Raw genomic sequence first — 20,273 nt, forward strand, 5'->3', positions numbered from 1 at the left:
CAAGATTTTCAAGCAGAGATTACTTACGGCCATACCAGCCCAAGAACGCCCGGTCTCGTCTGATCTCGGAAGCTAAGAAGGCTTGGGCCTGGTTAGTACTTGGATGGGAGACCTCCTGGGAAAACCAGGTGCTGTAAGCGCTAACTGTTGAAAAACTTTTTAAAATGAAGTTTTTTTGCATCGCTTGTTAGTTTTTTTCTAAAGTTAAGAGGTATTTTCACTCTGTGATATGTTTTCAAGCATAGGTTGTTTAAAGTCCAAGATTTTCAAGCAGAGATTGCTTACGGCCATACCAGCCCAAGAACGCCCGGCCTCGTCTGATCTCGGAAGCTAAGAAGGTTTGGGCTTGGTTAGTACTTGGATGGGAGACCTCCTGGGAATACCAGGTGCTGTAAGCTTTAACTGTTGAAAAACTTTTTAAAATGAAGTTTTTTTGCATCGCTTGTTAGTTTTTTTCTAAAGTAAGTTAAGAGGTATTTTCACTCTGTGATATGTTTTTAAGCCTAGGTTGTTTAAAGTTCAAGATTTTCATGCAGAGATTGCTTATGGCCATACCAGCCCAACAACGCCCGGTCTCGTCTGATCTCGGAAGCTAAGATGGCTTGGGCCTGGTTAGTACTTGGATGGGAGACCTCCTGGGAATACCAGGTGCTGTAAGCTTTAACTGTTGAAAAACTTTTTAAAATGAAGTTTTTTTGCATCGCTTTGTTAGTTTTTTTTCTAAAGTTAAGAGGTATTTCACTCTGTGATATGTTTTCAAGCCTAGGTTGTTTAAAGTCCAAGATTTTCAAGCAGAGATTGCTTACGGCCATACCAGCCCAAGAACGCCCGGTCTCGTCTGATCTCGGAAACTAAGAAGGCTTGGGCCTGGTTAGTACTTGGATGGGAGACCTCCTGGGAATACCAGGTGCTGTAAGCTTTAACTGTTGAAAAACTTTTTAAAATGTAGTTTTTTTGCATTGCTTTGTTACTTTTTTCTAAAGTAAGTTAAGAGGGATTTTCACTCTGTGATATGTTTTCAAGCCTAGGTTTTTTAAAGTCCAAGATTTTCATGCAGAGTTTGCTTACGGCCATACTAGCCCAAGAATGCCCCGACTCGTCTGATCTCGGAAGCTAAGAAGGCTTGGGCCTGGTTAGTACTTGGATGGGAGACCTCCTGGGAAAACCAGGTGCTGTAAGCGCTAACTGTTGAAAAACTTTTTAAAATGAAGTTTTTTTGCATCGCTTTGTTAGTTTTTTTCTAAAGTTAAGAGGTATTTTCACTCTGTGATATGTTTTCAAGCATAGGTTTTTTAAAGTCCAAGATTTTCAAGCAGAGATTGCTTACGGCCATACCAGCCCAAGAACGCCCGGCCTCGTCTGATCTCGGAAGCTAAGAAGGTTTGGGCCTGGTTAGTACTTGGATGGGAGACCTCCTGGGAATACCAGGTGCTGTAAGCTTTAACTGTTGAAAAACTTTTTAAAATGAAGTTTTTTTGCATCGCTTTGTTAGTTTTTTTCTAAAGTAAGTTAAGAGGTATTTTCACTCTGTGATATGTTTTTAAGCCTAGGTTGTTTAAAGTTCAAGATTTTCATGCAGAGATTGCTTATGGCCATACCAGCCCAACAACGCCCGGTCTCGTCTGATCTCGGAAGCTAAGATGGCTTGGGCCTGGTTAGTACTTGGATGGGAGACCTCCTGGGAATACCAGGTGCTGTAAGCTTTAACTGTTGAAAAACTTTTTAAAATGAAGTTTTTTTGCATCGCTTTGTTAGTTTTTTTCTAAAGTTAAAATAAAAGACCAAGATGGCGGCGCGTACACATCGCGAGGCTCAGCGTCTCTCCAGTTTCTGCAGTTTTGCGGTAATTTTCTTGCTCATGTCGGGGCTGTTCGTGCAGAACAGTAGTGCCTCAACATCGTACTCCCGACAAGAGCTTTTGGATATTGGTTCTCGTAATTTTAACAGTTTTATCAGCAATCTTGAACTCATCCCTGAGATCGGCAGAACACCCGAGGCGGCGCACCCTACCCGACCGGGCGGAAGTGCTCGAAGACGCCGTCGAGACCGTAAACAAAGGCGGGGGAAGCGCGGAGGGCTAAGAGCTAAGCTAAAGCTAACACCACACCGGCTCTCTTTGCCCAGCATTCTTCTCGCCAATGTACGGTCACTGGTGAACAAAATGGATGAGATTCGACTCCGAATCAACCACAGCAAGAAACTCTGGAACTGCAATGTCATGATTTTCACTGAAACATGGCTAAACAACGGAATACCGGACAATGCTATTGCTCTAGCTGAGCACCACATTCTCCGGGCAGACAGAACGGCGGATGACTCCGGTAAGACCAGAGGTGGGGGATTGTGCATCTATGTCAACAAAGCCTGGTGCACGAACTCCACTATCATTGGGAGACACTGCTCAGCTAACCTAGAGTTTCTCATGGTTAAGTGCAGACCGTTCTATCTGCCGCGGGAGTTCACATCCACCATTATAACTGCCACTTACATTCCTCCTGATGCTGATGCCAAGCTTGCTATGAACGAACTTCATGCGGCCATCAGTAAACAACAGACTGATCACCCAGAGGCTGCATACATTGTGGCGGGCGATTTTAATCATTCCAATTTGAAGACGGTATTTCCTAAATTTCATAAAAACATTCTCTGTCACACCAGAGGAAACAAAACTCTGGATCAAGTTTATACAAACATGGCTGAAGCCTATGCTGTGACCCCCCTCCCCCACTTCGGACAATCAGATCACCTTTCCTTGTTTCTCACCCCCAAGTACTCCCCCCTCATCAACCGTGTGAAGCCATCAGTGAGGACCATCAAAGTGTGGCCAGCGGGGGGCTGACATCACACTCCAGGACAGGTTCCAACACACAGACTGGAGTATGTTTGCTTCACAGGCCACCTGTGGCTCTCACACGGACATCGACATCTACACCTCCTCTGTTCTGAACTACATTAACACCACCATAGACACGGTCACTACTCAGAAACAGATCACCACATACCCTAATCAGAAGCCTTGGATGAACAAGGAGGTGCGTCTCCTGCTGAAGGCACGCAACAATGCCTTCAGATCGGGTGATGCACAGGCCTACGGCATTTCCAGGGCGAACCTGAAGAGGGGCATCAAAAAGGCCAAGCACTGCTACAAACTAAAGCTAGAGGAATACTTCTCCAATGCTGATCCTCGACGCTTGTGGCAGGGCATTCAGGCCATTACAGACTATAAACCCAGCAACTCAGCCCCCACAACCACAGATGTCCTCTTTCTGAATGAGCTCAACGACTTTTATGCTCGCTTTGAAAGAGACAACAAGCAACCTGCTGTCAAGATCCCCTCATCTACCGACCACTCGCCCATCATACTCACCTCCTCAGATGTTTGCACTGCACTGAGTCGGATAAACGCGCGCAGGGCTGCTGGACCAGACGGCATCCCGGGGCGCGTACTTAGAGCATGTGCAGAGCAGCTCGCTGGCGTATTCACGGACATTTTTAACATGTCTCTCGCCCAAGCAGCTGTTCCAACATGCCTCAAATCCACCTCCATTGTACCAGTGCCGAAACATTCTAGTCCAACATGCCTGAATGACTACCGCCCTGTAGCACTCACACCCATAATCATGAAGTGCTTCGAGCGGTTAGTCCTGGCACATCTGAGGGACTTCCTCCCACCAACTCTGGACCCACACCAGTTTGCGTACCGTAGCAATAGGAGCACAGAGGATGCAGTCTCCATAGCGCTGCACTCTGTACTCACACACCTGGACAAGCAAAACACATATGCACGGATGCTGTTTGTTGATTTCAGCTCAGCATTTAACACTGTCATCCCCTCTAAGCTAATCTCTAAACTTAGAGCCCTGGACATCAACACCTCACTTTGCAACTGGATTATGGACTTTCTGACCAGCAGACCACAGCATGTAAGGTCAGGCCACATCCGCTCCACTACTGTCACGCTCAACACTGGTGTACCACAGGGCTGTGTGCTGAGCCCCTTCCTCTACTCCCTCTTCACCCATGACTGCCGACCTATGTATGGATCAAACTCCGTTATTAAGTTTGCAGATGACACCACGGTGATAGGTCTCATCGACAACAACGATGAGACTGCCTACAGGGAGGAGGTCCAGCATCTGGCCACTTGGTGCACAGAAAATAACCTTCTTTTAAACACCACCAAGACCAAGGAGCTCATTGTGGACTTCAGGAGGGAGAGAAGAGGCTCGCATGATCCCATCCACATCAATGGGATGACTGTGCAGCCTGTTACATCCTTCAAGTTCCTGGGGACCCACATCTCAGAGGACCTGTCCTGGAGCATTAACACCTCCAGCCTGGTCAAGAAGGCTCACCAGCGCCTCTTCTTCTTGAGAACATTAAAAAAGAACCAGCTACCCAATACCATCCTGTTGAACTTTTACCGCTCTACAATAGAGAGCATCCTTACCAGCTGTCTCACAGTGTGGTATGGAAGCTGCACTGTTGCTGAGCGTAAGGCGATGCAGCGGGTGGTGAAAACTGCCCAGCGCATCACAGGGACTCCACTTCCATCCATTGAGGAAATCCAGAGGAAGCACTGTCTGCGTCGAGCTCACAGTATTCTTAAGGACTCCTCCCACCCGGCCCACGAACTGTTCTCTCTCCTGCCTTCAGGCAGACGGTTCAGGCTACCACGGACAAGAACCAGCAGACTTAGGAACAGCTTTTTTCCCAGAGCTGTTTCCTTGCTGAACTCCTCTGCCCCCCCCCATTCACTCTTGATAATCACTGCACTGCACATATCACTTTGTACTGCACATATCACTTTGTACTGCACATATCACCTTATGTATAGCACATATCACTTTATGTATATATATATAACTTAACTTATTTGAACTGTATCCTGCACTTGCTGCTTATTGCACTTCTGGTTAGACCTAAACTACATTTCGTTGCCCTGTACTTGTACATGTGTAATGACAATAAAGTTGAATCTAATCTAATCTAATCTTAAGAGGTATTTTCACTCTGTGATATGTTTTCAAGCCTAGGTTGTTTAAAGTCCAAGATTTTCAAGCAGAGATTGCTTACGGCCATACCAGCCCAAGAACGCCCGGTCTCGCCTGATCTCGGAAACTAAGAAGGCTTGGGCCTGGTTAGTACTTGGATGGGAGACCTCCTGGGAATACCAGGTGCTGTAAGCTTTAACTGTTGAAAAACTTTTTAAAATGTAGTTTTTTTGCATCGCTTTGTTAGTTTTTTTCTAAAGTTAAGAGGTATTTTCAATCTGTGATATGTTTTCAAGCATAGGTTGTTTAAAGTCCAAGATTTTCAAGCAGAGATTGCTTACGGCCAAACCAGCCTAAAAACGCCCGGTCTCATCTGATCTCGGAAGCTAAGAAGGCTTGGGCCTGGTTAGTACTTGGATGGGAGACCTCCTGGGAATACCAGGTGCTGTAAGCTTCAACTGTTGAAAAACTTTTTAAAATGAAGTTTTTTTTTCATCGCCTTCTTAGTTTTTTTCTAAAGTAAGTTAAGAGGTATTTTGACTCTGTGATATGTTTTCAAGCCTAGGTTGTTTAAAGTCCAAGATTTTTTAAGCAGAGATTGCTTATGGCCATACCAGCCCAGGAACGCCCGGTCTCGTCTGATCTCTGAAGCTAAGAAGGCTTGGGCCTGGTTAGTGCTTGGATGGGAGACCTCCTGGGAATACCAGGTGCTGTAAGCTTTAACTGTTGAAAAACTTTTTAAAATGAAGTTTGTTTGCATTGCTTTGTTACTTTTTTTCTAAAGTAAGTTAAGAGGTATTTTCACTCTGTGATATGTTTTCAAGCCTAGGTTTTTTAAAGTCCAAGATTTTCATGCAGAGATTGCTTACGGCCATACCAGCCCAAGAATGCCCCGACTCGTCTGATCTCGGAAGCTAAGAAGGCTTGAGCCTGGTTAGTACTTGGATGGGAGACCTCCTAGGAATACCAGGTGCTGTAAGCTTTAACTGTTGAAAAACTTTTTAAAATGAAGTTTTTTTGCATCACTTTGTTAGTTTTTTTCTAAAGTAAGTTAAGAGGTATTTTCACTCTGTGATATGTTTTAAGCCTAGGTTGTTTAAAGTTCAAGATTTTCATGCAGAGATTGCTTATGGCCATACCAGCCCAAGAACGCCCGGTCTCGTCTGATCTCGGAAGCTAAGAAGGCTTGGGCCTGGTAAGTACTTGGATGGGAGACCTCCTGGGAATACCAGGTGCTGTAAGCTTTAACTGTTGAAAAACTTTTTAAAATGAAGTTTTTTTGCATCGCTTTGTTAGTTTTTTCTAAAGTTAAGAGGTATTTTCACTCTGTGATATGTTTTCAAGCCTAGGTTGTTTAAATTCCAAGATTTTCAAGCAGAGATTGCTTACGGCCATACCAGCCCAAGAACGCCCGGTCTCGTCTGATCTCGGAAGCTAAGAAGGCTTGGGCCTGGTTAGTACTTGGATGGGAGACCTCCTGGGAATACCAGGTGCTGTAAGCTTAACTGTTGAAAAACTTTTTAAAATGAAGTTTTTTTGCATCGCTTTGTTAGTTTTTTTCTAAAGTAAGTTAAGAGGTATTTTCACTCTGTGATATGTTTTCAAGCCTAGGTTGTTTAAAGTCCAAGATTTTCAAGCAGAGATTGCTTACGGCCATACCAGCCCAAGAACGCCCGGATCTCGTCTGATCTCGGAAGCTAAGAAGGCTTGGGCCTGGTTAGTACTTGGATGGGAGACCTCCTAGGAATACCAGGTGCTGTAAGCTTTAACTGTTGAAAAACTTTTTAAAATGAAGTTTTTTTGCATCGCTTTGTTAGTTTTTTTCTAAAGTAAGTTAAGAGGTATTTTCACTCTGTGATATGTTTTCAAGCCTAGGTTGTTTAAAGTCCAAGATTTTCAAGCAGAGATTGCTTACGGCCATACCAGCCCAAGAACGCCCGGTCTCGTCTGATCTCGGAAGCTAAGAAGGCTTGGGCCTGGTTAGTACTTGGATGGGAGACCTCCTGGGAATACCAGGTGCTGTAAGCTTTAACTGTTGAAAAACTTTTAAAATGAAGTTTTTTTGCATTGCTTTGTTACTTTTTTTCTAAAGTAAGTTAAGAGGTATTTTCACTCTGTGATATGTTTTCAAGCCTAGGTTGTTTAAAGTCCAAGATTTTCAAGCAGAGATTGCTTACGGCCATACCAGCCCAGAGAATGCCCGGTCTCGTCTGATCTCGGAAGCTAAGAAGGCTTGGGCCTGGTTAGTACTTGGATGGGAGACCTCCTGGGAATACCAGGTGCTGTAAGCTTTAACTGTTGAAAAACTTTTTAAAATGAAGTTTTTTTGCATCGCTTTGTTAGTTTTTTTCTAAAGTTAAGAGGTATTTTCACTCTGTGATATGTTTTCAAGCCTAGGTTGTTTAAAGTCCAAGATTTTCAAGCAGAGATTGCTTACGGCCATACCAGCCCAAGAACGCCTGGTCTCGTCTGATCTCGGAAGCTAAGAAGGCTTGGGCCTGGTTAGTACTTGGATGGGAGACCTCCTGGGAATACCAGGTGCTGTAAGCTTTAACTGTTGAAAAACTTTTTAAAATGAAGTTTTTTTGCATTGCTTTGTTACTTTTTTTCTAAAGTAAGTTAAGAGGTATTTTCACTCTGTGATATGTTTTCAAGCCTAGGTTGTTTAAAGTCCAAGATTTTCATGCAGAGATTGCTTACGGCCATACCAGCCCAAGAACTCCCGATCTCGTCTGATCTCGGAAGCTAAGAAGGCTTGGGCCTGGTTAGTACTTGGATGGGAGACCTCCTGGGAATACCAGGTGCTGTAAGCTTTAACTGTTGAAAAACTTTTTAAAATGAAGTTTTTTTGCATCGCTTTGTTAGTTTTTTTCTAAAGTTAAGAGGTATTTTCACTCTGTGATATGTTTTCAAGCCTAGGTTGTTTAAAGTCCAAGATTTTCAAGCAGAGATTGCTTACGGCCATACCAGCCCAAGAACGCCCGGTCTCGTCTGATCTCGGAAGCTAAGAAGGCTTGGGCCTGGTTAGTACTTGGATGGGAGACCTCCTGGGAATACCAGGTGCTGTAAGCTTTAACTGTTGAAAAACTTTTTAAAATGAAGTTTTTTTGCATTGCTTTGTTACTTTTTTTCTAAAGTAAGTTAAGAGGGATTTTCACTCTGTGATATGTTTTCAAGCCTAGGTTTTTTAAAGTCCAAGATTTTCAAGCAGAGATTGCTTACGGCCATACCAGCCCAAGAATGCCCGGTCTCGTCTGATCTCGGAAGCTAAGAAGGCTTGGGCCTGGTTAGTACTTGGATGGGAGACCTCCTGGGAATACCAGGTGCTGTAAGCTTTAACTGTTGAAAAACTTTTTAAAATGAAGTTTTTTTGCATCGCTTTGTTAGTTTTTTTCTAAAGTAGTTAAGAGGTATTTTCACTCTGTGATATGTTTTCAAGCCTAGGTTGTTTAAAGTCCAAGATTTTCAAGCAGAGATTGCTTACGGCCATACCAGCCCAAGAACGCCCGGTCTCGTCTGATCTCGGAAGCTAAGAAGGCTTGGGCCTGGTTAGTACTTGGATGGGAGACCTCCTGGGAATACCAGGTGCTGTAAGCTTTAACTGTTGAAAAACTTTTTAAAATGAAGTTTTTTTGCATCGCTTTGTTAGTTTTTTTCTAAAGTAAGTTAAGAGGTATTTTCACTCTGTGATATGTTTTCAAGCCTAGGTTGTTTAAAGTCCAAGATTTTCAAGCAGAGATTGCTTACGGCCATACCAGCCCAAGAACGCCCGGTCTCGTCTGATCTCGGAAGCTAAGAAGGCTTGGGCCTGGTTAGTACTTGGATGGGAGACCTCCTGGGAATACCAGGTGCTGTAAGCTTTAACTGTTGAAAAACTTTTTAAAATGAAGTTTTTTTGCATCGCTTTGTTAGTTTTTTTCTAAAGTAGTTAAGAGGTATTTTCACTCTGTGATATGTTTTCAAGCCTAGGTTGTTTAAAGTCCAAGATTTTCAAGCAGAGATTGCTTACGGCCATACCAGCCCAAGAACGCCCGGTCTCGTCTGATCTCGGAAGCTAAGAAGGCTTGGGCCTGGTTAGTACTTGGATGGGAGACCTCCTGGGAATACCAGGTGCTGTAAGCTTTAACTGTTGAAAAACTTTTTAAAATGAAGTTTTTTTGCATCGCTTTGTTAGTTTTTTTCTAAAGTAAGTTAAGAGGTATTTTCACTCTGTGATATGTTTTCAAGCCTAGGTTGTTTAAAGTCCAAGATTTTCAAGCAGAGATTGCTTACGGCCATACCAGCCCAAGAACGCCCGGTCTCGTCTGATCTCGGAAGCTAAGAAGGCTTGGGCCTGGTTAGTACTTGGATGGGAGACCTCCTGGGAATACCAGGTGCTGTAAGCTTTAACTGTTGAAAAACTTTTTAAAATGAAGTTTTTTTGCATCGCTTTGTTAGTTTTTTTCTAAGTAAGTTAAGAGGTATTTTCACTCTGTGATATGTTTTCAAGCCTAGGTTGTTTAAAGTCCAAGATTTTCAAGCAGAGATTGCTTACGGCCATACCAGCCCAAGAACGCCCGGTCTCGTCTGATCTCGGAAGCTAAGAAGGCTTGGGCCTGGTTAGTACTTGGATGGGAGACCTCCTGGGAATACCAGGTGCTGTAAGCTTTAACTGTTGAAAAACTTTTTAAAATGAAGTTTTTTTGCATCGCTTTGTTAGTTTTTTTCTAAAGTAAGTTAAGAGGTATTTTCACTCTGTGATATGTTTTCAAGCCTAGGTTGTTTAAAGTCCAAGATTTTCAAGCAGAGATTGCTTACGGCCATACCAGCCCAAGAACGCCCGGTCTCGTCTGATCTCGGAAGCTAAGAAGGCTTGGGCCTGGTTAGTACTTGGATGGGAGACCTCCTGGGAATACCAGGTGCTGTAAGCTTTAACTGTTGAAAAACTTTTTAAAATGAAGTTTTTTTGCATCGCTTTGTTAGTTTTTTTCTAAAGTAAGTTAAGAGGTATTTTCACTCTGTGATATGTTTTCAAGCCTAGGTTTTTTAAAGTCCAAGATTTTCAATGCAGAGATTGCTTACGGCCATACCAGCCCAAGAATGCCCCGGACTCGTCTGATCTCGGAAGCTAAGAAGGCTTGGGCCTGGTTAGTACTTGGATGGGAGACCTCCTAGGAATACCAGGTGCTGTAAGCTTTAACTGTTGAAAAACTTTTTAAAATGAAGTTTTTTTGCATCGCTTTGTTAGTTTTTTTCTAAAGTAAGTTAAGAGGTATTTTCACTCTGTGATATGTTTTCAAGCCTAGGTTGTTTAAAGTCCAAGATTTTCAAGCAGAGATTGCTTACGGCCATACCAGCCCAAGAACGCCCGGTCTCGTCTGATCTCGGAAGCTAAGAAGGCTTGGGCCTGGTTAGTACTTGGATGGGAGACCTCCTGGGAATACCAGGTGCTGTAAGCTTTAACTGTTGAAAAACTTTTTAAAATGAAGTTTTTTTGCATCGCTTTGTTAGTTTTTTTCTAAAGTTAAGAGGTATTTTCACTCTGTGATATGTTTTCAAGCCTAGGTTGTTTAAAGTCCAAGATTTTCAAGCAGAGATTGCTTACGGCCATACCAGCCCAAGAACGCCCGGTCTCGTCTGATCTCGGAAGCTAAGAAGGCTTGGGCCTGGTTAGTACTTGGATGGGAGACCTCCTGGGAATACCAGGTGCTGTAAGCTTTAACTGTTGAAAAACTTTTTAAAATGAAGTTTTTTTGCATCGCTTTGTTAGTTTTTTTCTAAAGTAAGTTAAGAGGTATTTTCACTCTGTGATATGTTTTCAAGCCTAGGTTGTTTAAAGTCCAAGATTTTCAAGCAGAGATTGCTTACGGCCATACCAGCCCAAGAACGCCCGGTCTCGTCTGATCTCGGAAGCTAAGAAGGCTTGGGCCTGGTTAGTACTTGGATGGGAGACCTCCTGGGAATACCAGGTGCTGTAAGCTTTAACTGTTGAAAAACTTTTTAAAATGAAGTTTTTTTGCATCGCTTTGTTAGTTTTTTCTAAAGTAAGTTAAGAGGTATTTTCACTCTGTGATATGTTTTCAAGCCTAGGTTGTTTAAAGTCCAAGATTTTCAAGCAGAGATTGCTTACGGCCATACCAGCCCAAGAACGCCCGGTCTCGTCTGATCTCGGAAGCTAAGAAGGCTTGGGCCTGGTTAGTACTTGGATGGGAGACCTCCTGGGAATACCAGGTGCTGTAAGCTTTAACTGTTGAAAAACTTTTTAAAATGAAGTTTTTTTGCATCGCTTTGTTAGTTTTTTTCTAAAGTAAGTTAAGAGGTATTTTCACTCTGTGATATGTTTTCAAGCCTAGGTTGTTTAAAGTCCAAGATTTTCAAGCAGAGATTGCTTACGGCCATACCAGCCCAAGAACGCCCGGTCTCGTCTGATCTCGGAAGCTAAGAAGGCTTGGGCCTGGTTAGTACTTGGATGGGAGACCTCCTGGGAATACCAGGTGCTGTAAGCTTTAACTGTTGAAAAACTTTTTAAAATGAAGTTTTTTTGCATCGCTTTGTTAGTTTTTTTCTAAAGTAAGTTAAGAGGTATTTTCACTCTGTGATATGTTTTCAAGCCTAGGTTGTTTAAAGTCCAAGATTTTCAAGCAGAGATTGCTTACGGCCATACCAGCCCAAGAACGCCCGGTCTCGTCTGATCTCGGAAGCTAAGAAGGCTTGGGCCTGGTTAGTACTTGGATGGGAGACCTCCTGGGAATACCAGGTGCTGTAAGCTTTAACTGTTGAAAAACTTTTTAAAATGAAGTTTTTTGCATCGCTTTGTTAGTTTTTTTCTAAAGTAAGTTAAGAGGTATTTTCACTCTGTGATATGTTTTCAAGCCTAGGTTGTTTAAAGTCCAAGATTTTCAAGCAGAGATTGCTTACGGCCATACCAGCCCAAGAACGCCCGGTCTCGTCTGATCTCGGAAGCTAAGAAGGCTTGGGCCTGGTTAGTACTTGGATGGGAGACCTCCTGGGAATACCAGGTGCTGTAAGCTTTAACTGTTGAAAAACTTTTTAAAATGAAGTTTTTTTGCATCGCTTTGTTAGTTTTTTTCTAAAGTTAAGAGGTATTTTCACTCTGTGATATGTTTTCAAGCCTAGGTTGTTTAAAGTCCAAGATTTTCAAGCAGAGATTGCTTACGGCCATACCAGCCCAAGAACGCCCGGTCTCGTCTGATCTCGGAAGCTAAGAAGGCTTGGGCCTGGTTAGTACTTGGATGGGAGACCTCCTGGGAATACCAGGTGCTGTAAGCTTTAACTGTTGAAAAACTTTTTAAAATGAAGTTTTTTTGCATCGCTTTGTTAGTTTTTTTCTAAAGTAAGTTAAGAGGTATTTTCACTCTGTGATATGTTTTCAAGCCTAGGTTGTTTAAAGTCCAAGATTTTCAAGCAGAGATTGCTTACGGCCATACCAGCCCAAGAACGCCCGGTCTCGTCTGATCTCGGAAGCTAAGAAGGCTTGGGCCTGGTTAGTACTTGGATGGGAGACCTCCTGGGAATACCAGGTGCTGTAAGCTTTAACTGTTGAAAAACTTTTTAAAATGAAGTTTTTTTGCATCGCTTTGTTAGTTTTTTTCTAAAGTAAGTTAAGAGGTATTTTCACTCTGTGATATGTTTTCAAGCCTAGGTTGTTTAAAGTCCAAGATTTTCAAGCAGAGATTGCTTACGGCCATACCAGCCCAAGAACGCCCGGTCTCGTCTGATCTCGGAAGCTAAGAAGGCTTGGGCCTGGTTAGTACTTGGATGGGAGACCTCCTGGGAATACCAGGTGCTGTAAGCTTTAACTGTTGAAAAACTTTTTAAAATGAAGTTTTTTTGCATCGCTTTGTTAGTTTTTTTCTAAAGTAAGTTAAGAGGTATTTTCACTCTGTGATATGTTTTCAAGCCTAGGTTGTTTAAAGTCCAAGATTTTCAAGCAGAGATTGCTTACGGCCATACCAGCCCAAGAACGCCCGGTCTCGTCTGATCTCGGAAGCTAAGAAGGCTTGGGCCTGGTTAGTACTTGGATGGGAGACCTCCTGGGAATACCAGGTGCTGTAAGCTTTAACTGTTGAAAAACTTTTTAAAATGAAGTTTTTTTGCATCGCTTTGTTAGTTTTTTTCTAAGTAAGTTAAGAGGTATTTTCACTCTGTGATATGTTTTCAAGCCTAGGTTGTTTAAAGTCCAAGATTTTCAATGCAGAGATTGCTTACGGCCATACCAGCCCAAGAATGCCCCGGTCTCGTCTGATCTCGGAAGCTAAGAAGGCTTGGGCCTGGTTAGTACTTGGATGGGAGACCTCCTAGGGAATACCAGGTGCTGTAAGCTTTAACTGTTGAAAAACTTTTTAAAATGAAGTTTTTTTGCATCGCTTTGTTAGTTTTTTTCTAAAGTAAGTTAAGAGGTATTTTCACTCTGTGATATGTTTTCAAGCCTAGGTTGTTTAAAGTCCAAGATTTTCAAGCAGAGATTGCTTACGGCCATACCAGCCCAAGAACGCCCGGTCTCGTCTGATCTCGGAAGCTAAGAAGGCTTGGGCCTGGTTAGTACTTGGATGGGAGACCTCCTGGGAATACCAGGTGCTGTAAGCTTTAACTGTTGAAAAACTTTTTAAAATGAAGTTTTTTTGCATCGCTTTGTTAGTTTTTTTCTAAGTAAGTTAAGAGGTATTTTCACTCTGTGATATGTTTTCAAGCCTAGGTTGTTTAAAGTCCAAGATTTTCAAGCAGAGATTGCTTACGGCCATACCAGCCCAAGAACGCCCGGTCTCGTCTGATCTCGGAAGCTAAGAAGGCTTGGGCCTGGTTAGTACTTGGATGGGAGACCTCCTGGGAATACCAGGTGCTGTAAGCTTTAACTGTTGAAAAACTTTTTAAAATGAAGTTTTTTTGCATCGCTTTGTTAGTTTTTTTCTAAAGTAAGTTAAGAGGTATTTTCACTCTGTGATATGTTTTCAAGCCTAGGTTGTTTAAAGTCCAAGATTTTCAAGCAGAGATTGCTTACGGCCATACCAGCCCAAGAACGCCCGGTCTCGTCTGATCTCGGAAGCTAAGAAGGCTTGGGCCTGGTTAGTACTTGGATGGGAGACCTCCTGGGAATACCAGGTGCTGTAAGCTTTAACTGTTGAAAAACTTTTTAAAATGAAGTTTTTTTGCATCGCTTTGTTAGTTTTTTTCTAAAGTAAGTTAAGAGGTATTTTCACTCTGTGATATGTTTTCAAGCCTAGGTTGTTTAAAGTCCAAGATTTTCAAGCAGAGATTGCTTACGGCCATACCAGCCCAAGAACGCCCGGTCTCGTCTGATCTCGGAAGCTAAGAAGGCTTGGGCCTGGTTAGTACTTGGATGGGAGACCTCCTGGGAATACCAGGTGCTGTAAGCTTTAACTGTTGAAAAACTTTTTAAAATGAAGTTTTTTTGCATCGCTTTGTTAGTTTTTTTCTAAAGTAAGTTAAGAGGTATTTTCACTCTGTGATATGTTTTCAAGCCTAGGTTGTTTAAAGTCCAAGATTTTCAAGCAGAGATTGCTTACGGCCATACCAGCCCAAGAACGCCCGGTCTCGTCTGATCTCGGAAGCTAAGAAGGCTTGGGCCTGGTTAGTACTTGGATGGGAGACCTCCTGGGAATACCAGGTGCTGTAAGCTTTAACTGTTGAAAAACTTTTTAAAATGAAGTTTTTTTGCATCGCTTTGTTAGTTTTTTTCTAAGTAAGTTAAGAGGTATTTTCACTCTGTGATATGTTTTCAAGCCTAGGTTGTTTAAAGTCCAAGATTTTCAAGCAGAGATTGCTTACGGCCATACCAGCCCAAGAACGCCCGGTCTCGTCTGATCTCGGAAGCTAAGAAGGCTTGGGCCTGGTTAGTACTTGGATGGGAGACCTCCTGGGAATACCAGGTGCTGTAAGCTTTAACTGTTGAAAAACTTTTTAAAATGAAGTTTTTTTGCATCGCTTTGTTAGTTTTTTTCTAAAGTAAGTTAAGAGGTATTTTCACTCTGTGATATGTTTTCAAGCCTAGGTTGTTTAAAGTCCAAGATTTTCAAGCAGAGATTGCTTACGGCCATACCAGCCCAAGAACGCCCGGTCTCGTCTGATCTCGGAAGCTAAGAAGGCTTGGGCCTGGTTAGTACTTGGATGGGAGACCTCCTGGGAATACCAGGTGCTGTAAGCTTTAACTGTTGAAAAACTTTTTAAAATGAAGTTTTTTTGCATCGCTTTGTTAGTTTTTTTCTAAAGTAAGTTAAGAGGTATTTTCACTCTGTGATATGTTTTCAAGCCTAGGTTGTTTAAAGTCCAAGATTTTCAAGCAGAGATTGCTTACGGCCATACCAGCCCAAGAACGCCCGGTCTCGTCTGATCTCGGAAGCTAAGAAGGCTTGGGCCTGGTTAGTACTTGGATGGGAGACCTCCTGGGAATACCAGGTGCTGTAAGCTTTAACTGTTGAAAAACTTTTTAAAATGAAGTTTTTTTGCATCGCTTTGTTAGTTTTTTTCTAAAGTAAGTTAAGAGGTATTTTCACTCTGTGATATGTTTTCAAGCCTAGGTTGTTTAAAGTCCAAGATTTTCAAGCAGAGATTGCTTACGGCCATACCAGCCCAAGAACGCCCGGTCTCGTCTGATCTCGGAAGCTAAGAAGGCTTGGGCCTGGTTAGTACTTGGATGGGAGACCTCCTGGGAATACCAGGTGCTGTAAGCTTTAACTGTTGAAAAACTTTTTAAAATGAAGTTTTTTTGCATCGCTTTGTTAGTTTTTTTCTAAAGTAAGTTAAGAGGTATTTTCACTCTGTGATATGTTTTCAAGCCTAGGTTGTTTAAAGTCCAAGATTTTCAAGCAGAGATTGCTTACGGCCATACCAGCCCAAGAACGCCCGGTCTCGTCTGATCTCGGAAGCTAAGAAGGCTTGGGCCTGGTTAGTACTTGGATGGGAGACCTCCTGGGAATACCAGGTGCTGTAAGCTTTAACTGTTGAAAAACTTTTTAAAATGAAGTTTTTTTGCATCGCTTTGTTAGTTTTTTTCTAAAGTAAGTTAAGAGGTATTTTCACTCTGTGATATGTTTTCAAGCCTAGGTTGTTTAAAGTCCAAGATTTTCAAGCAGAGATTGCTTACGGCCATACCAGCCCAAGAACGCCCGGTCTCGTCTGATCTCAGAAGCTAAGAAGGCTTGGGCCTGGTTAGTACTTGGATGGGAGACCTCCTGGGAATACCAGGTGCTGTAAGCTTTAACTGTTGAAAAACTTTTTAAAATGAAGTTTTTTTGCATCGCTTTGTTAGTTTTTTTCTAAGTAAGTTAAGAGGTATTTTCACTCTGTGATATGTTTTCAAGCCTAGGTTGTTTAAAGTCCAAGATTTTCAAGCAGAGATTGCTTACGGCCATACCAGCCCAAGAACGCCCGGTCTCGTCTGATCTCGGAAGCTAAGAAGGCTTGGGCCTGGTTAGTACTTGGATGGGAGACCTCCTGGGAATACCAGGTGCTGTAAGCTTTAACTGTTGAAAAACTTTTTAAAATGAAGTTTTTTTGCATCGCTTTGTTAGTTTTTTTCTAAAGTAAGTTAAGAGGTATTTTCACTCTGTGATATGTTTTCAAGCCTAGGTTGTTTAAAGTCCAAGATTTTCAAGCAGAGATTGCTTACGGCCATACCAGCCCAAGAACGCCCGGTCTCGTCTGATCTCGGAAGCTAAGAAGGCTTGGGCCTGGTTAGTACTTGGATGGGAGACCTCCTGGGAATACCAGGTGCTGTAAGCTTTAACTGTTGAAAAACTTTTTAAAATGAAGTTTTTTTGCATCGCTTTGTTAGTTTTTTTCTAAAGTAAGTTAAGAGGTATTTTCACTCTGTGATATGTTTTCAAGCCTAGGTTGTTTAAAGTCCAAGATTTTCAAGCAGAGATTGCTTACGGCCATACCAGCCCAAGAACGCCCGGTCTCGTCTGATCTCGGAAGCTAAGAAGGCTTGGGCCTGGTTAGTACTTGGATGGGAGACCTCCTGGGAATACCAGGTGCTGTAAGCTTTAACTGTTGAAAAACTTTTTAAAATGAAGTTTTTTTGCATCGCTTTGTTAGTTTTTTTCTAAAGTAAGTTAAGAGGTATTTTCACTCTGTGATATGTTTTCAAGCCTAGGTTGTTTAAAGTCCAAGATTTTCAAGCAGAGATTGCTTACGGCCATACCAGCCCAAGAACGCCCGGTCTCGTCTGATCTCGGAAGCTAAGAAGGCTTGGGCCTGGTTAGTACTTGGATGGGAGACCTCCTGGGAATACCAGGTGCTGTAAGCTTTAACTGTTGAAAAACTTTTTAAAATGAAGTTTTTTTGCATCGCTTTGTTAGTTTTTTTCTAAAGTAAGTTAAGAGGTATTTTCACTCTGTGATATGTTTTCAAGCCTAGGTTGTTTAAAGTCCAAGATTTTCAAGCAGAGATTGCTTACGGCCATACCAGCCCAAGAATGCCCCGGTCTCGTCTGATCTCGGAAGCTAAGAAGGCTTGGGCCTGGTTAGTACTTGGATGGGAGACCTCCTAGGAATACCAGGTGCTGTAAGCTTTAACTGTTGAAAAACTTTTTAAAATGAAGTTTTTTTGCATCGCTTTGTTAGTTTTTTTCTAAAGTAAGTTAAGAGGTATTTTCACTCTGTGATATGTTTTCAAGCCTAGGTTGTTTAAAGTCCAAGATTTTCAAGCAGAGATTGCTTACGGCCATACCAGCCCAAGAACGCCCGGTCTCGTCTGATCTCGGAAGCTAAGAAGGCTTGGGCCTGGTTAGTACTTGGATGGGAGACCTCCTGGGAATACCAGGTGCTGTAAGCTTTAACTGTTGAAAAACTTTTTAAAATGAAGTTTTTTTGCATCGCTTTGTTAGTTTTTTTCTAAAGTTAAGAGGTATTTTCACTCTGTGATATGTTTTCAAGCCTAGGTTGTTTAAAGTCCAAGATTTTCAAGCAGAGATTGCTTACGGCCATACCAGCCCAAGAACGCCCGGTCTCGTCTGATCTCGGAAGCTAAGAAGGCTTGGGCCTGGTTAGTACTTGGATGGGAGACCTCCTGGGAATACCAGGTGCTGTAAGCTTTAACTGTTGAAAAACTTTTTAAAATGAAGTTTTTTTGCATCGCTTTGTTAGTTTTTTTCTAAAGTAAGTTAAGAGGTATTTTCACTCTGTGATATGTTTTCAAGCCTAGGTTGTTTAAAGTCCAAGATTTTCAAGCAGAGATTGCTTACGGCCATACCAGCCCAAGAACGCCCGGTCTCGTCTGATCTCGGAAGCTAAGAAGGCTTGGGCCTGGTTAGTACTTGGATGGGAGACCTCCTGGGAATACCAGGTGCTGTAAGCTTTAACTGTTGAAAAACTTTTTAAAATGAAGTTTTTTTGCATCGCTTTGTTAGTTTTTTTCTAAAGTAAGTTAAGAGGTATTTTCACTCTGTGATATGTTTTCAAGCCTAGGTTGTTTAAAGTCCAAGATTTTCAAGCAGAGATTGCTTACGGCCATACCAGCCCAAGAACGCCCGGTCTCGTCTGATCTCGGAAGCTAAGAAGGCTTGGGCCTGGTTAGTACTTGGATGGGAGACCTCCTGGGAATACCAGGTGCTGTAAGCTTTAACTGTTGAAAAACTTTTTAAAATGAAGTTTTTTTGCATCGCTTTGTTAGTTTTTTTCTAAAGTAAGTTAAGAGGTATTTTCACTCTGTGATATGTTTTCAAGCCTAGGTTGTTTAAAGTCCAAGATTTTCATGCAGAGATTGCTTACGGCCATACCAGCCCAAGAACGCCCGGTCTCGTCTGATCTCGGAAGCTAAGAAGGCTTGGGCCTGGTTAGTACTTGGATGGGAGACCTCCTGGGAATACCAGGTGCTGTAAGCTTTAACTGTTGAAAAACTTTTTAAAATGAAGTTTTTTTGCATCGCTTTGTTAGTTTTTTTCTAAAGTAAGTTAAGAGGTATTTTCACTCTGTGATATGTTTTCAAGCCTAGGTTGTTTAAAGTCCAAGATTTTCAAGCAGAGATTGCTTACGGCCATACCAGCCCAAGAACGCCCGGTCTCGTCTGATCTCGGAAGCTAAGAAGGCTTGGGCCTGGTTAGTACTTGGATGGGAGACCTCCTGGGAATACCAGGTGCTGTAAGCTTTAACTGTTGAAAAACTTTTTAAAATGAAGTTTTTTTGCATCGCTTTGTTAGTTTTTTTCTAAAGTAAGTTAAGAGGTATTTTCACTCTGTGATATGTTTTCAAGCCTAGGTTGTTTAAAGTCCAAGATTTTCAAGCAGAGATTGCTTACGGCCATACCAGCCCAAGAACGCCCGGTCTCGTCTGATCTCGGAAGCTAAGAAGGCTTGGGCCTGGTTAGTACTTGGATGGGAGACCTCCTGGGAATACCAGGTGCTGTAAGCTTTAACTGTTGAAAAACTTTTTAAAATGAAGTTTTTTTGCATCGCTTTGTTAGTTTTTTTCTAAAGTAAGTTAAGAGGTATTTTCACTCTGTGATATGTTTTCAAGCCTAGGTTGTTTAAAGTCCAAGATTTTCAAGCAGAGATTGCTTACGGCCATACCAGCCCAAGAACGCCCGGTCTCGTCTGATCTCGGAAGCTAAGAAGGCTTGGGCCTGGTTAGTACTTGGATGGGAGACCTCCTGGGAATACCAGGTGCTGTAAGCTTTAACTGTTGAAAAACTTTTTAAAATGAAGTTTTTTTGCATCGCTTTGTTAGTTTTTTTCTAAAGTAAGTTAAGAGGTATTTTCACTCTGTGATATGTTTTCAAGCCTAGGTTGTTTAAAGTCCAAGATTTTCAAGCAGAGATTGCTTACGGCCATACCAGCCCAAGAACGCCCGGTCTCGTCTGATCTCGGAAGCTAAGAAGGCTTGGGCCTGGTTAGTACTTGGATGGGAGACCTCCTGGGAATACCAGGTGCTGTAAGCTTTAACTGTTGAAAAACTTTTTAAAATGAAGTTTTTTTGCATCGCTTTGTTAGTTTTTTTCTAAAGTAAGTTAAGAGGTATTTTCACTCTGTGATATGTTTTCAAGCCTAGGTTGTTTAAAGTCCAAGATTTTCAAGCAGAGATTGCTTACGGCCATACCAGCCCAAGAACGCCCGGTCTCGTCTGATCTCGGAAGCTAAGAAGGCTTGGGCCTGGTTAGTACTTGGATGGGAGACCTCCTGGGAATACCAGGTGCTGTAAGCTTTAACTGTTGAAAAACTTTTTAAAATGAAGTTTTTTTGCATCGCTTTGTTAGTTTTTTCTAAAGTAAGTTAAGAGGTATTTTCACTCTGTGATATGTTTTCAAGCCTAGGTTGTTTAAAGTCCA

At 42.3% G+C, this 20,273-nt stretch overlaps 61 non-coding genes and 4 pseudogenes across 61 annotated transcripts; all 65 read left to right on the top strand.

The window, feature by feature from the left end:
• The first annotated feature begins 21 nt into the window (after positions 1-21).
• LOC114782749 (5S ribosomal RNA) lies at positions 22-140 on the top strand. Its single transcript, XR_003748186.1, has one exon. It is a non-coding gene; the product is annotated as a 5S ribosomal RNA (ribosomal RNA).
• A 139-nt stretch (positions 141-279) lies between these two features.
• Positions 280-398, top strand: LOC114782799 (5S ribosomal RNA). Its single transcript, XR_003748236.1, has one exon. It is a non-coding gene; the product is annotated as a 5S ribosomal RNA (ribosomal RNA).
• A 143-nt stretch (positions 399-541) lies between these two features.
• LOC114782707 (5S ribosomal RNA) lies at positions 542-660 on the top strand. Its single transcript, XR_003748147.1, has one exon. It is a non-coding gene; the product is annotated as a 5S ribosomal RNA (ribosomal RNA).
• Positions 661-800: 140 nt separating this feature from the next.
• Positions 801-919, top strand: LOC114782741 (5S ribosomal RNA). Its single transcript, XR_003748179.1, has one exon. It is a non-coding gene; the product is annotated as a 5S ribosomal RNA (ribosomal RNA).
• A 143-nt stretch (positions 920-1,062) lies between these two features.
• LOC114782845 (uncharacterized) lies at positions 1,063-1,181 on the top strand (annotated as a pseudogene).
• A 140-nt stretch (positions 1,182-1,321) lies between these two features.
• LOC114782778 (5S ribosomal RNA) lies at positions 1,322-1,440 on the top strand. The gene has a single exon (XR_003748215.1). It is a non-coding gene; the product is annotated as a 5S ribosomal RNA (ribosomal RNA).
• A 144-nt stretch (positions 1,441-1,584) lies between these two features.
• LOC114782708 (5S ribosomal RNA) lies at positions 1,585-1,703 on the top strand. The gene has a single exon (XR_003748148.1). It is a non-coding gene; the product is annotated as a 5S ribosomal RNA (ribosomal RNA).
• Positions 1,704-5,070: 3,367 nt separating this feature from the next.
• Positions 5,071-5,189, top strand: LOC114782789 (5S ribosomal RNA). The gene has a single exon (XR_003748226.1). It is a non-coding gene; the product is annotated as a 5S ribosomal RNA (ribosomal RNA).
• Positions 5,190-5,329: 140 nt separating this feature from the next.
• On the top strand, positions 5,330-5,448 carry LOC114782653 (5S ribosomal RNA). Its single transcript, XR_003748095.1, has one exon. It is a non-coding gene; the product is annotated as a 5S ribosomal RNA (ribosomal RNA).
• Positions 5,449-5,594: 146 nt separating this feature from the next.
• Positions 5,595-5,713, top strand: LOC114782809 (5S ribosomal RNA). Its single transcript, XR_003748246.1, has one exon. It is a non-coding gene; the product is annotated as a 5S ribosomal RNA (ribosomal RNA).
• A 144-nt stretch (positions 5,714-5,857) lies between these two features.
• Positions 5,858-5,976, top strand: LOC114782864 (uncharacterized; annotated as a pseudogene).
• Positions 5,977-6,119: 143 nt separating this feature from the next.
• Positions 6,120-6,238, top strand: LOC114782719 (5S ribosomal RNA). Its single transcript, XR_003748158.1, has one exon. It is a non-coding gene; the product is annotated as a 5S ribosomal RNA (ribosomal RNA).
• Positions 6,239-6,377: 139 nt separating this feature from the next.
• Positions 6,378-6,496, top strand: LOC114782903 (5S ribosomal RNA). The gene has a single exon (XR_003748264.1). It is a non-coding gene; the product is annotated as a 5S ribosomal RNA (ribosomal RNA).
• Positions 6,497-6,639: 143 nt separating this feature from the next.
• Positions 6,640-6,759, top strand: LOC114782764 (5S ribosomal RNA). Its single transcript, XR_003748201.1, has one exon. It is a non-coding gene; the product is annotated as a 5S ribosomal RNA (ribosomal RNA).
• A 144-nt stretch (positions 6,760-6,903) lies between these two features.
• LOC114782914 (5S ribosomal RNA) lies at positions 6,904-7,022 on the top strand. Its single transcript, XR_003748275.1, has one exon. It is a non-coding gene; the product is annotated as a 5S ribosomal RNA (ribosomal RNA).
• Positions 7,023-7,165: 143 nt separating this feature from the next.
• LOC114782757 (5S ribosomal RNA) lies at positions 7,166-7,285 on the top strand. Its single transcript, XR_003748194.1, has one exon. It is a non-coding gene; the product is annotated as a 5S ribosomal RNA (ribosomal RNA).
• Positions 7,286-7,425: 140 nt separating this feature from the next.
• LOC114782716 (5S ribosomal RNA) lies at positions 7,426-7,544 on the top strand. The gene has a single exon (XR_003748155.1). It is a non-coding gene; the product is annotated as a 5S ribosomal RNA (ribosomal RNA).
• A 144-nt stretch (positions 7,545-7,688) lies between these two features.
• Positions 7,689-7,807, top strand: LOC114782769 (5S ribosomal RNA). The gene has a single exon (XR_003748206.1). It is a non-coding gene; the product is annotated as a 5S ribosomal RNA (ribosomal RNA).
• A 140-nt stretch (positions 7,808-7,947) lies between these two features.
• Positions 7,948-8,066, top strand: LOC114782659 (5S ribosomal RNA). The gene has a single exon (XR_003748101.1). It is a non-coding gene; the product is annotated as a 5S ribosomal RNA (ribosomal RNA).
• Positions 8,067-8,210: 144 nt separating this feature from the next.
• Positions 8,211-8,329, top strand: LOC114782709 (5S ribosomal RNA). The gene has a single exon (XR_003748149.1). It is a non-coding gene; the product is annotated as a 5S ribosomal RNA (ribosomal RNA).
• A 143-nt stretch (positions 8,330-8,472) lies between these two features.
• Positions 8,473-8,591, top strand: LOC114782671 (5S ribosomal RNA). The gene has a single exon (XR_003748112.1). It is a non-coding gene; the product is annotated as a 5S ribosomal RNA (ribosomal RNA).
• A 144-nt stretch (positions 8,592-8,735) lies between these two features.
• LOC114782683 (5S ribosomal RNA) lies at positions 8,736-8,854 on the top strand. The gene has a single exon (XR_003748123.1). It is a non-coding gene; the product is annotated as a 5S ribosomal RNA (ribosomal RNA).
• A 143-nt stretch (positions 8,855-8,997) lies between these two features.
• LOC114782694 (5S ribosomal RNA) lies at positions 8,998-9,116 on the top strand. The gene has a single exon (XR_003748134.1). It is a non-coding gene; the product is annotated as a 5S ribosomal RNA (ribosomal RNA).
• A 144-nt stretch (positions 9,117-9,260) lies between these two features.
• Positions 9,261-9,379, top strand: LOC114782705 (5S ribosomal RNA). Its single transcript, XR_003748145.1, has one exon. It is a non-coding gene; the product is annotated as a 5S ribosomal RNA (ribosomal RNA).
• Positions 9,380-9,522: 143 nt separating this feature from the next.
• LOC114782717 (5S ribosomal RNA) lies at positions 9,523-9,641 on the top strand. Its single transcript, XR_003748156.1, has one exon. It is a non-coding gene; the product is annotated as a 5S ribosomal RNA (ribosomal RNA).
• A 144-nt stretch (positions 9,642-9,785) lies between these two features.
• LOC114782728 (5S ribosomal RNA) lies at positions 9,786-9,904 on the top strand. The gene has a single exon (XR_003748167.1). It is a non-coding gene; the product is annotated as a 5S ribosomal RNA (ribosomal RNA).
• Positions 9,905-10,049: 145 nt separating this feature from the next.
• LOC114782815 (uncharacterized) lies at positions 10,050-10,169 on the top strand (annotated as a pseudogene).
• Positions 10,170-10,313: 144 nt separating this feature from the next.
• LOC114782740 (5S ribosomal RNA) lies at positions 10,314-10,432 on the top strand. The gene has a single exon (XR_003748178.1). It is a non-coding gene; the product is annotated as a 5S ribosomal RNA (ribosomal RNA).
• Positions 10,433-10,572: 140 nt separating this feature from the next.
• On the top strand, positions 10,573-10,691 carry LOC114782752 (5S ribosomal RNA). The gene has a single exon (XR_003748189.1). It is a non-coding gene; the product is annotated as a 5S ribosomal RNA (ribosomal RNA).
• Positions 10,692-10,835: 144 nt separating this feature from the next.
• Positions 10,836-10,954, top strand: LOC114782763 (5S ribosomal RNA). The gene has a single exon (XR_003748200.1). It is a non-coding gene; the product is annotated as a 5S ribosomal RNA (ribosomal RNA).
• A 143-nt stretch (positions 10,955-11,097) lies between these two features.
• Positions 11,098-11,216, top strand: LOC114782775 (5S ribosomal RNA). The gene has a single exon (XR_003748212.1). It is a non-coding gene; the product is annotated as a 5S ribosomal RNA (ribosomal RNA).
• Positions 11,217-11,360: 144 nt separating this feature from the next.
• LOC114782786 (5S ribosomal RNA) lies at positions 11,361-11,479 on the top strand. Its single transcript, XR_003748223.1, has one exon. It is a non-coding gene; the product is annotated as a 5S ribosomal RNA (ribosomal RNA).
• A 144-nt stretch (positions 11,480-11,623) lies between these two features.
• LOC114782797 (5S ribosomal RNA) lies at positions 11,624-11,742 on the top strand. The gene has a single exon (XR_003748234.1). It is a non-coding gene; the product is annotated as a 5S ribosomal RNA (ribosomal RNA).
• A 143-nt stretch (positions 11,743-11,885) lies between these two features.
• LOC114782808 (5S ribosomal RNA) lies at positions 11,886-12,004 on the top strand. Its single transcript, XR_003748245.1, has one exon. It is a non-coding gene; the product is annotated as a 5S ribosomal RNA (ribosomal RNA).
• Positions 12,005-12,144: 140 nt separating this feature from the next.
• LOC114782820 (5S ribosomal RNA) lies at positions 12,145-12,263 on the top strand. The gene has a single exon (XR_003748247.1). It is a non-coding gene; the product is annotated as a 5S ribosomal RNA (ribosomal RNA).
• Positions 12,264-12,407: 144 nt separating this feature from the next.
• LOC114782831 (5S ribosomal RNA) lies at positions 12,408-12,526 on the top strand. Its single transcript, XR_003748248.1, has one exon. It is a non-coding gene; the product is annotated as a 5S ribosomal RNA (ribosomal RNA).
• Positions 12,527-12,670: 144 nt separating this feature from the next.
• LOC114782844 (5S ribosomal RNA) lies at positions 12,671-12,789 on the top strand. The gene has a single exon (XR_003748249.1). It is a non-coding gene; the product is annotated as a 5S ribosomal RNA (ribosomal RNA).
• Positions 12,790-12,933: 144 nt separating this feature from the next.
• On the top strand, positions 12,934-13,052 carry LOC114782855 (5S ribosomal RNA). The gene has a single exon (XR_003748250.1). It is a non-coding gene; the product is annotated as a 5S ribosomal RNA (ribosomal RNA).
• A 144-nt stretch (positions 13,053-13,196) lies between these two features.
• Positions 13,197-13,317, top strand: LOC114782827 (uncharacterized; annotated as a pseudogene).
• Positions 13,318-13,461: 144 nt separating this feature from the next.
• LOC114782867 (5S ribosomal RNA) lies at positions 13,462-13,580 on the top strand. The gene has a single exon (XR_003748251.1). It is a non-coding gene; the product is annotated as a 5S ribosomal RNA (ribosomal RNA).
• Positions 13,581-13,723: 143 nt separating this feature from the next.
• Positions 13,724-13,842, top strand: LOC114782878 (5S ribosomal RNA). The gene has a single exon (XR_003748252.1). It is a non-coding gene; the product is annotated as a 5S ribosomal RNA (ribosomal RNA).
• Positions 13,843-13,986: 144 nt separating this feature from the next.
• On the top strand, positions 13,987-14,105 carry LOC114782892 (5S ribosomal RNA). Its single transcript, XR_003748254.1, has one exon. It is a non-coding gene; the product is annotated as a 5S ribosomal RNA (ribosomal RNA).
• Positions 14,106-14,249: 144 nt separating this feature from the next.
• Positions 14,250-14,368, top strand: LOC114782893 (5S ribosomal RNA). The gene has a single exon (XR_003748255.1). It is a non-coding gene; the product is annotated as a 5S ribosomal RNA (ribosomal RNA).
• A 144-nt stretch (positions 14,369-14,512) lies between these two features.
• On the top strand, positions 14,513-14,631 carry LOC114782894 (5S ribosomal RNA). The gene has a single exon (XR_003748256.1). It is a non-coding gene; the product is annotated as a 5S ribosomal RNA (ribosomal RNA).
• Positions 14,632-14,774: 143 nt separating this feature from the next.
• On the top strand, positions 14,775-14,893 carry LOC114782895 (5S ribosomal RNA). The gene has a single exon (XR_003748257.1). It is a non-coding gene; the product is annotated as a 5S ribosomal RNA (ribosomal RNA).
• A 144-nt stretch (positions 14,894-15,037) lies between these two features.
• Positions 15,038-15,156, top strand: LOC114782896 (5S ribosomal RNA). The gene has a single exon (XR_003748258.1). It is a non-coding gene; the product is annotated as a 5S ribosomal RNA (ribosomal RNA).
• Positions 15,157-15,300: 144 nt separating this feature from the next.
• Positions 15,301-15,419, top strand: LOC114782897 (5S ribosomal RNA). The gene has a single exon (XR_003748259.1). It is a non-coding gene; the product is annotated as a 5S ribosomal RNA (ribosomal RNA).
• Positions 15,420-15,563: 144 nt separating this feature from the next.
• LOC114782899 (5S ribosomal RNA) lies at positions 15,564-15,682 on the top strand. Its single transcript, XR_003748260.1, has one exon. It is a non-coding gene; the product is annotated as a 5S ribosomal RNA (ribosomal RNA).
• A 144-nt stretch (positions 15,683-15,826) lies between these two features.
• On the top strand, positions 15,827-15,945 carry LOC114782900 (5S ribosomal RNA). Its single transcript, XR_003748261.1, has one exon. It is a non-coding gene; the product is annotated as a 5S ribosomal RNA (ribosomal RNA).
• Positions 15,946-16,089: 144 nt separating this feature from the next.
• LOC114782739 (5S ribosomal RNA) lies at positions 16,090-16,208 on the top strand. The gene has a single exon (XR_003748177.1). It is a non-coding gene; the product is annotated as a 5S ribosomal RNA (ribosomal RNA).
• Positions 16,209-16,351: 143 nt separating this feature from the next.
• On the top strand, positions 16,352-16,470 carry LOC114782901 (5S ribosomal RNA). Its single transcript, XR_003748262.1, has one exon. It is a non-coding gene; the product is annotated as a 5S ribosomal RNA (ribosomal RNA).
• Positions 16,471-16,614: 144 nt separating this feature from the next.
• On the top strand, positions 16,615-16,733 carry LOC114782902 (5S ribosomal RNA). The gene has a single exon (XR_003748263.1). It is a non-coding gene; the product is annotated as a 5S ribosomal RNA (ribosomal RNA).
• A 144-nt stretch (positions 16,734-16,877) lies between these two features.
• Positions 16,878-16,996, top strand: LOC114782904 (5S ribosomal RNA). The gene has a single exon (XR_003748265.1). It is a non-coding gene; the product is annotated as a 5S ribosomal RNA (ribosomal RNA).
• A 144-nt stretch (positions 16,997-17,140) lies between these two features.
• On the top strand, positions 17,141-17,259 carry LOC114782905 (5S ribosomal RNA). Its single transcript, XR_003748266.1, has one exon. It is a non-coding gene; the product is annotated as a 5S ribosomal RNA (ribosomal RNA).
• A 144-nt stretch (positions 17,260-17,403) lies between these two features.
• On the top strand, positions 17,404-17,523 carry LOC114782794 (5S ribosomal RNA). Its single transcript, XR_003748231.1, has one exon. It is a non-coding gene; the product is annotated as a 5S ribosomal RNA (ribosomal RNA).
• A 144-nt stretch (positions 17,524-17,667) lies between these two features.
• LOC114782906 (5S ribosomal RNA) lies at positions 17,668-17,786 on the top strand. Its single transcript, XR_003748267.1, has one exon. It is a non-coding gene; the product is annotated as a 5S ribosomal RNA (ribosomal RNA).
• Positions 17,787-17,926: 140 nt separating this feature from the next.
• LOC114782907 (5S ribosomal RNA) lies at positions 17,927-18,045 on the top strand. Its single transcript, XR_003748268.1, has one exon. It is a non-coding gene; the product is annotated as a 5S ribosomal RNA (ribosomal RNA).
• A 144-nt stretch (positions 18,046-18,189) lies between these two features.
• LOC114782908 (5S ribosomal RNA) lies at positions 18,190-18,308 on the top strand. The gene has a single exon (XR_003748269.1). It is a non-coding gene; the product is annotated as a 5S ribosomal RNA (ribosomal RNA).
• Positions 18,309-18,452: 144 nt separating this feature from the next.
• On the top strand, positions 18,453-18,571 carry LOC114782909 (5S ribosomal RNA). The gene has a single exon (XR_003748270.1). It is a non-coding gene; the product is annotated as a 5S ribosomal RNA (ribosomal RNA).
• Positions 18,572-18,715: 144 nt separating this feature from the next.
• Positions 18,716-18,834, top strand: LOC114782910 (5S ribosomal RNA). The gene has a single exon (XR_003748271.1). It is a non-coding gene; the product is annotated as a 5S ribosomal RNA (ribosomal RNA).
• A 144-nt stretch (positions 18,835-18,978) lies between these two features.
• On the top strand, positions 18,979-19,097 carry LOC114782911 (5S ribosomal RNA). The gene has a single exon (XR_003748272.1). It is a non-coding gene; the product is annotated as a 5S ribosomal RNA (ribosomal RNA).
• A 144-nt stretch (positions 19,098-19,241) lies between these two features.
• Positions 19,242-19,360, top strand: LOC114782912 (5S ribosomal RNA). The gene has a single exon (XR_003748273.1). It is a non-coding gene; the product is annotated as a 5S ribosomal RNA (ribosomal RNA).
• A 144-nt stretch (positions 19,361-19,504) lies between these two features.
• LOC114782913 (5S ribosomal RNA) lies at positions 19,505-19,623 on the top strand. The gene has a single exon (XR_003748274.1). It is a non-coding gene; the product is annotated as a 5S ribosomal RNA (ribosomal RNA).
• Positions 19,624-19,767: 144 nt separating this feature from the next.
• LOC114782915 (5S ribosomal RNA) lies at positions 19,768-19,886 on the top strand. The gene has a single exon (XR_003748276.1). It is a non-coding gene; the product is annotated as a 5S ribosomal RNA (ribosomal RNA).
• A 144-nt stretch (positions 19,887-20,030) lies between these two features.
• Positions 20,031-20,149, top strand: LOC114782916 (5S ribosomal RNA). Its single transcript, XR_003748277.1, has one exon. It is a non-coding gene; the product is annotated as a 5S ribosomal RNA (ribosomal RNA).
• Positions 20,150-20,273: the final 124 nt, after the last annotated feature.

Source organism: Denticeps clupeoides, unplaced genomic scaffold, assembly GCF_900700375.1.
Source record: "Denticeps clupeoides unplaced genomic scaffold, fDenClu1.1, whole genome shotgun sequence".
NCBI classification, from domain to species: domain Eukaryota; kingdom Metazoa; phylum Chordata; class Actinopteri; order Clupeiformes; family Denticipitidae; genus Denticeps; species Denticeps clupeoides.